We start from the raw sequence: 14541 nt of genomic DNA, 5'->3' as shown, positions 1-14541 counted from the left end.
TTCAAATGTGACTGTAATTTAGCTTTTTGATGCAATAACAAGCACCAACCAGTGCCAAGAATTGTTCAGGCAAAAATCAAACAGCTACTATTCTTAAGGACATTCTAATAAATAAAAAGTATGTTTGAATTAAATATGAAGTAATTCCTTTAAATTTGTCTATTTATACATTTATGTTTATATTAACTTTATTTCCAAATATATTCCTTTCTCCCTCTCCCACATCCCTCTCTCCAAATTCAGACCATCCCTTTGTAGCAAATATTAAAGAGTAGGGGGAAGGGGAAGTTGTTCATCAAAACAAATTAACCAAATCTGTCAGTGTATGTACAACATTCTACATCCATAGTCTCCCACTTCTACAAAAGAAAGAAGATTCAAGTTCTTAACTCTTTTGCATGGAAGAATTGATCATTATAATCCCACAGTACTTTTGTTTTTTGCTCTTTCTACAAATGTTATAGTCATTGTTTTATTGTTTCTTAGGTTTTGTCCATTTTGCTTTTTATCAGATTTTAAGACTTCCAATACATATCTGTATTATTCATATTCATCATTTCCTATATCACAGTAATACCTCATTATACTCATGGGTCACAATTTGCATGATCCTTCCCCAATTAAGGGGCGTTCTCTAAATATAAAGATATTTCAAGAGGAATTGAGAGCAAGATCAAGAACGGTTTCGTATAAGAGAAGGCACCTGAAATGTAATTTGAAGGAAGCCAGGGATCACTCATGCAAAAGCCCACAAGTAGAAGATGGAAAGTCTAGGCCAGTGGTTCCCAAAGTATGGTCTAGAGAATCCTGGGGATCTCTGAAACCTTTTTAGAGGGTCTACAAATTCAAAAAGTTTTTATTTCCAATATAGTAAATGTCTTTAAATATAATCCAGATAAACAAAAATGCTTTGGAGAGATCCTCATAATTTTTAATAAGATAAAGATACTGAAAACAAAAGTTTGAGAACCACTGGTCTAGGCAATTTAACTAGAACGGAGTGTGTGCAAATGGGAGTGGTAAACCAAAGCTGAAAGAGTAGATGTGAATCAGATGGAGGTTGTGGAGGTCTTTAAATGCCAGTCTAAAGAGCAACAAAGTAGATGACAGGGTCATTTGGGACCGTCAAGTTGGAAATCGTGTAGGGAATTGATTGGAGAGGAGGAAGGGAACCAATTAGGAACATGGGTACTAATGGGTATTTTTCCTGGGAGGGAGCCATTTTAATCAAAGGCAGTCCCACTAGGGAAAGAGCAGCCCATTCCTGAGAGTCTACCTGTGCTCCAAGATTCCAAGTCCTGAGAAGAGGTAAAGGAAAGAGAAGGGCCCTTAGTGGGGAAGGTGTGATAGCTGCCATCTCTCTCTACCCCAGATGTGATAAGAAGGCTCCTGTGGTGCAGGGTCGGGCTGAGAGGGCTGAGGCAGGTGCAGGGATGTCCAGATGGAGCCCAAAGGGGGAGGACTATACCAGGGTGAATGCTGGCAGAGGACAAAGTGAAGAAAGCCTGAGGGGAGAAGTAAGGGGGAAAGGCAGCCATCCTACTGGGCCAGAGGCCTGACCTCTGTTCTGTTCTGTCAGAACCTTGGTGTCTGCTCAGCACTGGCACTCAAAAAGTGCTGGCAGAAGGGCAGAGCCAGGGACACGGACTCCCTGGGGACAATCCGGCTCACAGTTACCCAGGAACACCAGTAACAGTTTAGCAACAGATAGGTGGAGATGAGCGAGGGCAGAGGGGCGGGAATCTGGGACTCTGGGTAGTGGGAAGAGACCCAACTGACAACAAGGAGCAGGAGGACCAGATGGTCCGGCTGAAGGGAGGTTGAGACAGAGACACGTGGGGAGCGAAGCTGCATTCAGAACAGAAGGATTTAATTGAACCAAGAACAGGAAGAGAAGCTCAGTGCTGGCTTCTGGAAGCTGGTCTGGGCTCTCTGCCCAGAAGAGACAGGAGAGATGTTGGGGAGCGCGCTCCCAAGAAGAAAACCTTTTGGATGTGTAGAGGACCTGACCATGGGTCTCAGGCTACAGCAATCCTCAGGGGAACCTATAGCCTCTGGGAACTAGCCCAGGGACTTTGGGAACTTTGTCCTCTGCCCAAGGACTTTCCTTCCCTTTCCTAATCCTTTCCTGACACTTGAGCCCCGCCAACCTCCAGCCCTACTGGAGGCCCCTGAACCTTCTGGACTTGCAACTGCTCAACCCTGCCCCCACACCAGAGGGCTGCTCACCCCAAACCCAATTTTCCCCTGCCAGGGCTTGCTACAGTCACTGTATACTCTGATCTGACATCTGCGCCTCCTCTCTCTTCTCTCCACCCCCTTCCCCACTCCAACACACATTCCAGACCATTAAAGTGCATTTCCTAGGATTAATTATTCACATGAGGAAAAAAGAACACAAATTCAGAAATATCATGCCAGGAGAAGAATGTCCCAAGTTCATATAAAAGAAAATTCTTCTATCCCAAACTTTTAAATGCCATTGTAAGATCATAATGTTTTAGAGCTGGAAGAAACCTTCAAGATGTTTTAGAGCTGGAAGAAACCTTCAAGATGTTTTAGAGCTGGAAGAAAACTTCAAGATCACCCAGGACAAACTCCATCATCTTACAGATGAGGTAGCTGAGACTCTAAGAGGGGAGCTAACTTGCTTATGGTTGGGTAGCAATCGTGCCTGAACTGTAACCCCTGGCAAAGAGCATCGATTCAGGGGTATGCTGATAATGTTTAACAACTGGCTCTCTGAAAGAAATATATCTACAGCACCTACTTAAGTGTAATCCAAATTTTAATATTTTCTCTATGACTTTTTTATGTCTAGAAAATAAAAAAAAAACATCAAATTAAGCTCTGATTTGTAGGATTTGCTATTTTTCAAGGTGTAAATAATCGTCATATTAAAATGCTTAAAAATTACCTTCTAAGAGACCTGAGGCTGAAGTCCCGTTAACTATAGCCTTCCAGGTTGAACTTGTCCTTCATGGTCCCCATGGTGGGATGGGAAAGTAGGGTGCCATGTCTTTGGTACATTGGGATCCCTGGTCTTTTTTGATTGTTGCTCATTTGGGTAATATATCAGTTTTTATTTGTCTTTCACAATAAACTATATCAAGTTTTGCCATGTCCACAAACTTCCTCTTTTTGTTGTTATTGAGTTATTTCAGTTGTGTCCAATTTTTTGTGACCCCCATTTGTGGATTTCTTGGCAGAGATACTGGAATGATTTGCCATTTCCTTCTCCAGCTCATTTTACTGATGAGGAAGTTGAGTCAAACAGGCTTAAGTGACTTGCCTAGGATCACACAGCTGGTTGAATTTGAAATCAGGAAGATGAGTCTTCCTGACTCCAAGTCCATCACCCCATTTACTAAGCCACCCTAGCTGCCCTTTTTCTCTAGCAGCAAGTAAAGCGGAGTTAATTTGATCATGGTTTATGGTTCCAGAACTATAGAGTAAGGCATCTTTTGCAGCTTTGAGTTTTGTTGAGGAGACAGATGAAAAGAGGACCAGTTATGAAAGAGCAAAGTGAAACATGAGTAAGACTTTCCTGCTTTTCCTGATCTGGGAGAGATAGTCACCAATCAGGAGAACAGGGCAAGAGTTTCCTCAAGTCATGATCTCTAGCTGAAAATGTTCATAAATCAAGCCATAATCTTGAATTTGGCTGACACCTTTCTCATATCCTATTTTTATGTTCACTTTCTGTTACTCACGCTGCAACTTCTGTATATATCTTTAAAAAATTAATTTATGAGTTTCCTGGGCATTCATATCAGTATCTTCAGAAAACTTCTATTCCTTCTCTTTAAAATTGTGATTTTTCAAGACACAATTCACAGTGGTACAATTCACAGTGTCTAAAGTCAGGGGAAAAACTGGATTCAAATCCAGCCTGACACTAGCTGTGTGACCCCAGCAAGTCACCTTAATCTTTGTTTGCCTCAGTTTTCTCATTTGTAAAGTGGGGATAACAATAGGATCAACCTCCTAGGGTTACTCATTTGCTATATAACCTTGAATGAGTCATTTCATTTATAATTTCCTCACCTATAAAGTGGGGATAATAATAGCACATGCCTCCCAGATTTATTGAAATGAATAAATAAAATATTTGTAAAGTACTTTGCACAGAACCTAGAACATAGTAGGTATTATCTAAATGTTCAATACTATCATTGTCATTGTTAGGTGAACAATATGTATCATTATAAGTCTTCTAGAATTATGGTTGATCATTTGTTGATCTGAGTTCCCAAATCTTTTAGAGTTGTTTGTCTTTTTTATTGTTCTTTCCCCCTTCTTAAGAATATTTTATTTTTTCCAATTACATGCAAAGACAGTTTTCAATATTCATTTTTGTAAGATTTTGAGTTCCAAATTTTTCTCCCTCTTTTCCTTTCCTCCCCTGCCCTAAGATATGATGCAATCTTATATAGTTTATACATGTTCCATCGTGTTAAATATATTTCCACCTTAGACATGTTGTAAAAATAGAATCAGAACAAAAGGTAAAAGCCACAAGAAAGAAAAAAAAAAACAAAAAACAAATGAAAATAATATTCTTCAAACTGCATTCAGAATCTATAGTACTTTCTCTGGATGTAGAAAACATTTTCTTTCATGAGTTTTTTTGGAATTGTCTTGGAGCTAAGTTAATCATAGTTGATCATCCCAAAATGTTGCCATTATTACCATTATTCTCACTAACTTATCCTCACTCAGCATTAGTTTATAGAAGTCTTTCTAGGCTTTTCTGAAGTCCACCCATTCATCAAGTCTTATAGAACAATAGTATTCCATTACATTCATATACCACAGTTATTCTCCAATTGATGAGAATTTCCATAATTTTCAATTCTGTGCCAAAACAAAAGATAATTTCTATAAATATTTTTGTACATGTGGATCTAGAGTATGCACTTTTGCATTTTATAGCCTTTTGGGCATAGTTCCAAACTCTTCAGTTCATAACTTCACCAACAAGGCTAATTTAGTGTTTCAATTTTCCCTCACCTTCTCCAACATTTATCATTTCCCTTTTCTGTCATATTAGCCAATATGATAGGTATGAACCGGCATCTCAGAGTTATTTCAACTGGCATTTCTCTAATCAATAGTGATTTAGAGCATATATATATAGCCTATAGATAGCTTTAATTTCTTCATCTGAAAATTGCCTATTCGCATCTTCTGACATATATCATTTGGAGAATGTTTGTCTTTATAATGTTGTTATTACTATATTGGTCTCTTGGTTTGCTTACCTCATTCTGTATACACATATTCCCAGATTTCTCTGAAACTGCCCATTTCATCTTTTCTCACAGTACAATAGTATTCTATCACAGGCATATACCATATTATTCAGATTTTCTTCAATTGATAAGTGCCCTTCCCCCAGTTTCCAATTCTTTGCCACTAAAAAAAGGCTAATTTAAATATTTTTCCACATAGAAATTCTTTTCCTCCTTTTTTGAACTCTTTGGGATATAGACCTAGTAGCAGTATTTCCGAGTCAAAAGGTATATACAGTTTAATAGCTATTTAAACATAGATCCACATTGCTTCCCAGAATGAATGGAGCAATTCAAATTTCCACCCATCATACATTAATATACCTGTTTTACCATGGCCTTTCCCAGCATCTGCCTTTTTTGGTCAAATTTGACAATCAGATGGCTTCGAGCTAGAACCTCAGAATTGTTTTAATTTATATTGCTCTAAGTACTTTGTCACATGGAAATTGATAGCTTGAGTATCTTCCTCTAAAATTTAACTGTTTATATCTATTTATCAAATAAGGAATGGCTCTTATAAAATAAAATAAAATATGTATATAATAAAAAAAAAGGAATGGCTCTTATCCTTATGGCTTTGTGAATTTTATCACTATTTTCTATATTCTTTGTGGAGGCACTAGTATTATTCATGTGATCTACCAGACTGGGGAGCAGTCCTCAGATTTGATGAGTCTTGGGAGGGTTACTGTCAGAGATGACAGAAGACCTATTATTGTTGCCAGCAAGGCCAGTCACCACTTTGGTGCTCTTGGACAGGAAATTGCTCCTTCACTATTACTCTTCTGAAGCACATCCTTTGTTCTTGCTGATCTCCTACTGGCCATCATCGCTGGATCTCTATCACCCTCCCTCTATTACCTTTGAAAACATGCAATCGTTTCCCCCACAGAAGGCCCAGGAACCAAACCAGGTTGATCCGTCTCTCTGGAGGCAGTCGGCCTATCCCAGTGGACAGGGGCACGAAACCTGCATCATGCTTTGGACTCTTGGCACTGTATGGATTGGACAGCAGCACCGAGGTTCTCACTCAGGGCCTGTGGTTCCGTGTCAAGCGACTCCTCTCCCTACATGAGATAAGGAAGTATGTCAACTCAGAAAAGCAGGTTTGGGTTTTCCCCCAGAGAGGTTGGCAATTAAGAGCTCCACTGCAGGGCAGATGTTGCCTTCATATAGCTTTTCCTGCTTCGGGAATCTCCAGTCCTGACCATCCCAGTGTGATAAAGCAACTTCCATTCCTCCCCCAATTCTACTCCCACTCTCTCAAAACAGGTTTAGAGTTGGAAAGAACCAGCTAGCCCACTCCCTCCCACCATTTTGCAGTTGAGAAAATCATGACCCAAAGATTATGACCATAATTGAGATTTTCTTGGCAAAAATCCTGGAGTTGTTTGCCATTTCTTCTCCAGCTCGTTTTACAGATTAGGAAACTGAGGCAAACAGGGTTAAGTGACTTGTCCAAGGTCACACAGATATTACATGTCCGAGGCTGAATTTGAACTCATGAACATGAGCACTTTATCAACTGGGCCACCTACATGCCAGAGTAGAGGGTAGTACCTGCAAAGTTTAGCAAAGACATAGTCCCTGTTCTCAGGAAACACTTAATGCAGTAGGGGGGCAGTGCTATGATGGCAGGAGTTCTGACTCTGAAGTTGGGTTTGAATTCCCACATCAGTAACTTAACTACCTCTGTGACTTTGGACAAACCATTCAACCTCCCTAAACCTCTTCTAAAATGATGAAGACGGAAGAGATGGCCTCTGAGGTCACTGCCAGATCTAAAGCTACGATTCTAAGACACAAACATGTTAAAGTGCTATATAAATGCTAGCTAGTTGTAGTAATATTATTAGTATGATTCACAAACTTATTGTGAGAATAGAATGAGAAAATATTTGTAAAGTACTTGGCAAAACCCTCAAGCATTATATAAGTGAGGCAATCATCATTATTATTAGCCTCACTTTCCCTAATATTTTATTTTCCCCAATCACATGTAAGAACAATTTCTAACATTTTTTAAAGTTTTGAGTTCCAAATTCCATGTTTTGCCCTTTCCTTCCCTTTTTTGAGTTAGTAAGTACTCTGATATATAAGCTCATTTTGTAGATGAGGAAATTGAATCTTTGAAAGTTTCCATGGTTTTGCTGGGGTCACAAAATTAGTAAGTAGAGTCAGGATTTGGACTCAGGCCTCCTGACCTTTTTCACAATCTGCCCTTTCTTACCATTTACAAAGTATTTATGTCCAAGATATGGGAGCAAATTGTCCCTCAGATACTTCCTGATGGATGCCCTCCTCATCTGTAAAATGGGGATAATAAAAGCATCTATTTCCAAGATTTTTGTGAAGCTCAAGTGAGAAAATAATCATAAAGTACTTAGCATAGTGCTCAGCAGAGTAAAAAACATATATTAGCTAATAATTATTATTAACACCATCATCATCAAATGAAATCATATTTGTAAAGTACTTAGCACAGTTCATGGCACATAGTTCATGGCACAATAAATACTTGTTCACTTTTGCCTTAATTTGTTAAATATGCTTATGCTATAGACATCATGGGAATCTTGAGAAGAAAACATCCAGAAAAAAGTATCATAGAAACAAAAGCATGAATGTTAGCCTATATGTAGCCACCAGTTTATTTCTTTAACCAAGTATGGTTCATTAACCCATGATCCACCCACTCTCCATCTGGCAGCTAGACAATGGGCTGTGTCCAGAATTAAACAGGAGGAAGAAAGTGGGCTGGATTGCATTTGGAAAATTGTATCTTGTTTTTAATGACCCCGAGCTTCAGCCAGACACAGAAGTCCATGTTTGAAATTCCAGTATTCTTCCAGAGACGCTATCTGGCTCAAAGGCATTGAACACAATAGTCTCCAAAGAATTAAAGTTGTAGCAATATGCATCGTAAGTTTGTGCAAAATAAAACATCTGATCAGTGAAGAATTTTGCAGAAGGTGGGGAAAAGACATCATTAGAGAGCTGTCAGAGTTAAAGAGGAAAGCATCTTGGAGCAGAAAGGAAACTGAGAACTGAGAATGTTGGAACAGGAGGAGGCTTGAGAACAAAGGATATTAGAGCAGGAAGGGAACTTAGAGCTGAGGATGTTGGAGAAGGAAGAGAGCTTAGAGCAAAGGATGTTGGAGCAGAAAGGGAGCTTAGAATTGAGGGTGTTGGAACCGGAGGAGACCTGAGAACAAAGGATATTAGAGCAGGAAGGGAACTTAGAGCTGAGGATGTTGGAGAAGGAAGAGACCTTAGAGCAAAGGATGTTGAAGCAGAAAGGGAGCTTAGAACTGAGGGTGTTGGAACAGGAGGAAACCTGAGAACAAAGGATATTAGAGCAGGAAGGGAACTTAGAACTGAGGATGTTGGAGAAGGAAGAGAGCTTAGAGCAAAGGATGTTGGAGCAGAAAGGGAGCTTAGAACTGAGGGTGTGGGAGCAGGCTAAAAATTTAGAACAGAAAATGTTAGAGCAGGAGGAGGACTAAAAACAGAGGATGTTAGAGTAGAAGAGGAACTTAGAACTGAGGATGTTGGAACAGAAAAGGAACTTGAAACAGGGAATATTGGAGCAGCAAGGGAAACTAGAACAGAGGATATTGAAGCAGAAAGAGTGCTTAGAACAGAGAATGTTAGAATAGGATGGAACATTGCAATACAGAATGTGAGGATTGAAAGGAACCTTAGATTACAAAATGTTAGAGCAGGAAGGACTCAGAATAGAAGATTTTGAAATAGGAAGGAATTTTAAAAACTGAAAAGTTAGAGCTGAAAGAGCCCTTAGAGCACAGAATATCAGAACTGGAAGAACTTAGATCACAGAACAGGAAGGACAGTGACAGAACCAGAGCTAGAACTTCCAATGCCTATTCAAGAATCTGAGGGAAAAGTCTAAGGACTGACAAATATGATTGAAGTTGTATTGCTGGCCAGCTGTGCTGCCTTAGATGTGAGCTTTTCCATTTCTCATCCATGGTATCTGTTTCTGTAAAGCAGTAGTTCTCAAACTTTTGTTCTCAATATCTTCATGTTGTTAAAAAAAAAAAAAACTATCAAGGATCTGTTCAAAGAGTTTTTATTCACATGGGTTATATTTATAGCCATTTACTACATTAGAAATAAGAAATAATTTTGAATCTGTAGACCCTCTGAAAGGGTTTCAGAGACCCCAACAATTCTTTGGATTACACTTTGAGGACCACTGCAGTGTAAAGTGAGGGGCTTAGAGAAGATGGCTTCCTTTCTATGAGGAAGAATCCTCTCAATTTTCCCAGAAGAGTGAATTGTGGTTAGATTTGAATGAAGATCCTGAAGCTACATCAGCTTGTCCAGCTCCTTGTCTCAGGCCAACTGAGAAACAGGAAGAGAAATGTGAATCCTTAGGGCCAGAGATAGTGAAATCTAAATACAGCCCAATCTTAATGCTGGTCACCTGAGTGACCTTGCCCAAATCACTTTCTCCGGGTCTATGTTTTCTTATCTATAAAGTGTGGATGTGATGATCTCTTAGGAGACAACATGGCATAGCAGATTAGCGTGATGGACTTGGAATCAGGAAAAGCTAAAGTCAGATTTTGTCCCTTATGCATGTGACTAGCAATCACTTCACCACTCTGAAACTCAAGTTTGCTAAGTTGTAGAAGGGGTAAGAATAAAGGTAAAGCTGCAGGCCACTTTAGAAGTTCTCCAGTCCTACTCCATTTTATAAATGAAGAAACTTGAGACTCAGAATTTAAGTGACTTGCCCAACTTTATATAGCTGTTAAATGATGGGTGTTTGTCATTGTTGAATTGTTTACTCTCAGGTTCCACCTTATTTGGGGGTCTTCTTGGCAAAGATACCAGAGTGGTTGCCATTTTCTTCTCCATTTCATTTTTACAGATGAGGAAATGGAAGTAGAAAGAGCTAAGTGATTTGCCTAGGATTACCCAGCCTAGTTAGTGTCCGAGTCCAGATTTGAACTCAGGAAAATCTTCCTGATTTCAAGCCCAATACCCTCTACATTGCTGCTACCTAACTGCCTGCTTTAAATGGCAGAATCAAACAAATTTAGGACTTCTGAGTCCAAATGCCATGTTCTTTACTATACTATTTCATCCTTCATATTGTACAGCTGTCTTCAAAGTGGATTCCAGCCCTAACTCCTATCATTTTAAGCTGGAGGACCTAATGTGTCTCTAAAGAAAGTGTAGTGGTCTCTGACCAGTTAGTAGCTACAAGGGATAGTACCAACAAACAGGACAAAGGAAGCTGGGACATCTTAGTCTGCTTACCTCTTTCCATCTGAATTTCTCCCATTCCCTCTCTTCCCTCCACCCCCCCAGAAATAATTCGCTACTATAAAAACTAAATAATTTCAAGATCTAGGATCAGAAAAGACTATGTCTATAATAGAATGGGCCATCTGAACTAGCTAAAGGAAAGATCACTCTATCTACACAAAATTGCTCAAAAGGGATGATCCAGGAGTGCCATAAAGTCTCGTTACCCTCAAATATCTCCCTGCATTTGACTTTACGATGCCTGAAATTTTACCATCCAAGTTACTACCTTGATTTAAAGCAGTGTCTTTAGAAAGTCTCTATTAAAATGCAACTCTTGCTACCTTGGAGAGGGACTACAGAAGGCTAAAGTGTCAAGAGCACTGAATGGAAAGGGAGGCCTGGGTTGGGATTCTGCTGTTTGCTACCTGTGGAACCTTTGGCAACTTCATCTAAGTCAGGGATACTTCCTAGATTGCAAATTTCTCCTCTGACAAATGAAAAGGTTGTGTTAGGTGATCTCCAAATCCCAATATTCTCATGTAGAAGGCTCCTTCTAGTTTTGATTATCTATATTGATAGAAGCAGTATTTCAGATCTGGAAGGGAATGCTAGATCCATCCAGTTCAAGTCCTACCAATGTAGTAAACTTTACAATACTGCATGCAAGTATTCATCCGGCCTTCTCTTGAAGACTTTTTGTTCATACTTTGTTCTCGAAGAGAATCAGCAGGGTGATGTCCTGACTTGCAAGTGAACTGGATTTAAGTGAGGCAGAACTGTTCAAAGACATCAGGCTCACTCTCTCCTCCAGAGTTATCAGAGTAAGGGGCAGGACAAAAGTCAAGCTGACTATGACCCATGAGCAGTGAGTGACTTTGGCTTTTCTAAATTAAGGTCTTTTCTAAGTCTCAGTCCCTTACTGCCTTCCTAAGCATCCTGGCCTGCTTTTGGACAACTAATTGTTGGAAGTTTTTTTTTTTTAATTTAAATATCAAGCTAAAGTCTGATTCTGGGAAACTTTTAGCCGTTGATTGGGTCTAGTTCTCCTTGGTGGGGCAAGAAGACCAAACCAAATCCTTTTTCACATAAATCTTCACTTAAAGATAGTGGTTGTGTCATTTCTAAACCTTCTCTTTTCCCTATTATATCTACAGTTCTTTCACATGACATGGTTTCAAGATATAATCAGCACTTAATACACTTTTTGTTTAATTATATAGTGAATCATAGTTATCATTCCATGGTCATTCCCACACATCAATATTCTTCCAAAATGTGGCAGCTGGAACTGAAAGAATATTTCTTATGCATTCTGAACAGAACTGAGCAGAGTAGAACCCTAATCTCCCTCATCTTATAAACTATACCTCTCTTGAATTAGTTTTGACTCTCCTGACATAGTACTGAATCATATTAATCTCGGAGTCCACCATCCCCTCCAAATAGTGTCTTTGTCCCCCAAGCACAATACTTGCAAAGTTGATATTTTAACCTCAGGGTAAAGTTCTAATGTTCCTTCCAGCTCTAATATTTTCTGTTCTAAGATTCCTTACAAGTCTGAAATTCTGTGTTCTGAGAGGCCATGTTCTAAGATCCCTTCCTGATAATATATATATTCTGATAATATATATGTTCCGTAGTCCTTTATTGTTCTAACATTCCATGTTCTAAGACTCATAACTCTGATATTCTGTGTTCTAAGACCCCTTATGCCTTTAATATTCTAGATTCTAAGATCTTTCCAAGCTCTGACATTCTGTGTTCTAAGGGCCCTCCCAGCTCCAGCACCATGTTCTAGGGGCCCTCCCAAGTCTGACATTCTGTGTTTTAAGGCCCATCCCAGTTCTGACATTTCTAAGATCTAAGGAGTTCGGGGTCTTTTTTTGGTTTTGTTTTTTGTTTTTTGTTTTTTGTTTTTTGGTCTAGTCTTGTGATTTTATTGTTATGTTCATTTGTTCAATCATTTCAGTCATGTTTGATTTTTTATTTGGGGTTTTCTTGATAAGGATGCTGAAGTGGTTTACCATTTCCTTCTCCAACTCATTTTACAGGGTAAACAGGGTTAAGGGCCTTGCCCAGGGTCATACAGTTAGTCAGTGACTGAGGTTGGATTTGAACTTGGGTCTTTTTTATTCTAGCCCCAGTATTCCAGCCACTTCACCACCCAGTTTCCTTATTTATCAATGTAGGGGACTTCTGCCGAAGAAACTCCCTCTGCTAAAGCATAGTTTTAACTTCTAGGCATTTTATCTTGGTCAGCTACTTAGGACACTGAGACATTGAATGATATGCTTAGGATCACACAGCCAAGATGTTTTGGGAGCAGCATTTGAACCCAGATTTCTTGAATCTGAGACCAACTTTCTTTTGCTCTATATCATCATCCCTCTCCTGCAGAATCTTAGATTCTAGTACCAGAGACTCAGAAGGAATATTAGAAAACTAATGCTCCCAGAAAACATACACTCACATCTCCTCCATCCCCTCACTGCCTTTTACAGTGTGCACCAGGCTGAGGCACGGCACATATTTTTCCTTGCAGCAAACAGAAATTCAGCAGATCAGTGAGTTATTCCAAAATTATCTTTTAATATATTCACATAGTTTTTCTATACAAGTTCATACAAAATTCTTATAGGTCTATCATATATGTATACAGCAGCATCTTGTAGTGTTTACATGGCATCTGAAGAGACAGCATTGACCAGGCAGCCCACATCTCACAGGCAGCCAAAGGAGGAATTCTGGACTTGATTTCCCTCTGGGGAGATGGAAGTCTCTTTTCAGTACAACTCAATATTTGCTGAGCACTTGCTGTGTGTAGGGCCTTGTACTGGGCATTGTGAGGGAACAATGTGTTGTTTTTGCTTTCAGATAACTCATGTCTGGGAATCACAGGGGCAGTAGAATTGGGGCACACACCAGGATGTGGGGGTTCTGAGGAAACAGAGATCACTTCCACCAGGTGGAGGGGTAGGGGGCTGGGATCAAGAAAGACTTTAGGGGGGGTGAGGTAACTTAGCAGAGTCTTATAATAATGGGAGGACTTCAAAAAGCAAATATTGGGAGGAAGAAGATTCCAGGCAAAGGAACACTGAGACCAAAGGCACTTTCAAACACTCAAATGAATCTGTCATCTCATTAATTAGGACATTCCAAACCCATTCATGCCTTTTCCATCCTGTATGATTCACATTCATGGATTCCCAAAGCTTTAACAAACAGGGTCCTCCAAATGGGCTGAAAGCTTTTTTCACTATAGTTTAAGGGTTCAAGTGGAATCCTTTCATTTTCTCTTGGTCTCCTTGTTAAGATGATTAATTTACATTGGTTAATTTTCTGAATGAAAATCAGCCTTGATGTCATTTCTGTCATTTACTTCCCCCTTTTTATTTTAATTATTCTTTGTTTGAGGATAAATCGTTTCTATTAAATGTCATTCCCCAAAAAAATTCTGATGTTAGTTCTGACAGAACAGGATGGTCCAACTTCTTAAATGGACAAGCAAACCCAGTTAGAACAGACTTGTCATGCCCTATCTGTCCAAGGTTGCTAACTGGCTCAGCATGTATCTACTCTAAGCTAGCAGAATAACTAGAACTCTTGTGGTAGGAATGGAAAATCTGATCATTTCCTAAAAAAAGAATTCACAGCTAACATTTATTACATCCCTGTCCTTTATATGTGCAGCCCATGACTCCTACTAGATTGGCTAGTTTAGTGAGTTCTGGGAATCGTCCCAAGTACATGCGCCAGTTGCCCTTAAAAAACTTACAATATAGGGAAGGGGGATAATGTCTCACATTGGTTGGCCCATGGTCTGGACAGAGCACTAAGAAGATGGTAGAACATGACTATTAATATTTTAGAGGTAATGCAAGCCAACCACAGGCACAATGGCAAAAAAACTGTTTGGAATTCTGTGAACTGTCTAGTTGGGCTGGAGCAATAAGCAGAGAAA

Source organism: Antechinus flavipes, chromosome 3 (assembly GCF_016432865.1).
Source record: "Antechinus flavipes isolate AdamAnt ecotype Samford, QLD, Australia chromosome 3, AdamAnt_v2, whole genome shotgun sequence".
Classification (NCBI taxonomy): Eukaryota; Metazoa; Chordata; class Mammalia; order Dasyuromorphia; family Dasyuridae; genus Antechinus; species Antechinus flavipes.
This window is presented reverse-complemented; position numbering follows the sequence as displayed.